Source organism: Montipora foliosa, chromosome 8, assembly GCF_036669935.1.
Source record: "Montipora foliosa isolate CH-2021 chromosome 8, ASM3666993v2, whole genome shotgun sequence".
Lineage (NCBI taxonomy): Eukaryota > Metazoa > Cnidaria > Anthozoa > Scleractinia > Acroporidae > Montipora > Montipora foliosa.
The window spans coordinates 50,334,396-50,336,895 of NC_090876.1; positions in this window are offsets into that span (position 1 = coordinate 50,334,396).

Sequence of the window (2,500 nt, forward strand, 5' to 3'; positions counted from 1 at the left end):
ACCGGGGCAAAAATACCTTTGAATTAGTAGGCACCGTTCTTAATTAAGTAACAGGTTTTCAACATATATAGTTTTTTTTTTGGGGGGGGGGGGGGGGGGGGGGGAGGTAGGGGGCCTGAAACATCTGAAAGAGTGAATCAGAAGACCGCATAGTGGTCGGGCAATTAGGATTTAACATGCATGAAGTTCGCTCATCTTTTTTTGTTTCAATGAAACGAGGGTTTATACTGTTGATGCTTCTACCAAGACAACCAACATGGATAAATCAGATCAACTTGACCTTTGAACAACAAAAACCACAAATAGAACTTTGTTGACCTAGCCTTAATTTCAATTTCCATTTTAATTTTGAAAGTGAGTAACTGTGAGTCGAACAGTCGTGTATCGACAAAAACTAAGCACTTGTCCACGGGGCTCTCAGGCAGCGTTTACACGAACGCAATTTCATTTGTAACCGCATCGTTTTGGATGCGTTTTGGATGCTTCTGTTTACACGACACCGGTCGAGACTGTCGCCAAAACCGTGTCGATTTGAAACCTCTGCCAAAAGTGAAGCGTTTTCAAAACGATGCGGTTTCGTCTGTCGTGTAAACAGCAAAACCGCATCGATTTGAATACGGTTACTTTTTTGGTGTGAAATTTGCATTGCTCAATTCAAAATAGTGAATTTAGCATGTAGGGCAGGTCTCCCTTATACCATCACGACTTGGATTTTCTCGCGAAAACGGTTTCGTGTAAACATTTCCAAACCGCAACGATTTTGACGCGGTTTCGAAGTCATGAAACCATGGCGATTTGAAACCGTGTTCGTGTAAAGGCTGCCTCAGATGCACGTCAAGAGCCTGAAAATAAAAATAAAAATCTCTTTTTTTTTCGTTCCATATGCAAAAACTATCACTTGTAGTCCATCTCAAATTGACATCCATACATACATTGCCGGACGCCCCCTTGATTTGCAGCTGTTTCTGTTGATTATTTTCCGACAGGGCCTCTCTCTCAAGTCCGAGGATTATTGGCCGCTTAAGCCGCGTCATACACCATACGTCTCTTTTGAAACATCAAGGCACCGGGAAATCCGTGCCCCACTCATTGCGAAAAGCCAGCTGACGCGCCAAGGGTTGTGAAATGAGGCTTACGTAGGATAAATAAATGAAGGAATTGGTTTCCAAAAGAAAAAACTTCGGTGTTCCGACGGTAAAAGAGTGAAATTTGGTTTGATCAAACGAGTTGACAATGGTTTTCAAGCAAGCAACTGTGGAAAATACATATTAGATTTCAGTTTATTATTTCCAGTATCTTCTGTTATTTTTATTTACTCTTTAGTATTTGAATTGAAATTAGTTGTAACTGCCATATTTTATCACATTTTCCAGTATTACGTCACCATCCATTTACTATATATACATATATTGAGCACTCTATCAGCAGAAGTGCAAATGAAATGGTGTATGTATGCATATATATATATATATGCATATGTATATGGTGCATCCTGTGCCCAAGTTCAGGAGCTGCCATAAAGCCATTATGGTAACAACCGGGAGGGCACATTGTATACATATTGTATATATATACATACATACATACATACATACATAGAATATATACAAATATAAAGAGTATATAGAGTATATAGTATAGTATCTAGTATAGAGTATATAGTATAGTATAGAGCATATAGTATAAAGTATATATAGAGTATATAGAGTATATACATATATACATAGAAGCAATCCAATGTAAACTCTCATTGTACCCGAAGAAGGCTGGTTTGGCAGACTGGTCAAGCAGCCTACAGACCTCAAAGACTATGAACAATGATGAACTTTTGTTTGCAAAGTTTTGTTTATTTCTCTTTCGAATATTACGTCAGAAGGAGATGTCGTGTATGCTATCACGAAACAGTGCCTAAGGCATGGTGGATAAAAGACCACGAGGAGTTTTGAAAGACAGAGTGAATGTCATGATAAGACATAACAACGACTATCATAGTTTAATTTCTGTTTAACGCGTCAATATTGCCTAAAATTCTTTACATAACTTACGTGATCTCTTCGTTTCGCCTCAAACTCATGGAAGCTTAGTTTTCCCAGTTGTTCCAATCGATCATCTCCATGCGCAACTCGAGGGCTGTACAGAAACCTTAATAGTTCGGAAAGATGCCCACACGATATCCTAACTAAATTTTATATCCATATCGCCACCTATAAAAAGGATTTCTTCCTTTGTATTGCCCTTTTTGTCCCTACGAAAAATATAATTTAAAATCTACTTTAAAAAAGAGAACGCCGAACAAAAAAATTGTTTCTGTCCTTGTGTGGGCCCATTTCCATTAGTAGGACTAACGCTCACATGGTTCATATGGGGTAGAAAACTAGCACTTCAAATTACACTCTATTCAGTTAAGTCTGTTTCTGGGAGAGCCCCCGAAGCATCAAAGGGGCACCCGTACATCTATCACCACAGAACGGCATTGTCACTAAACCCTATTCTCGGTTTT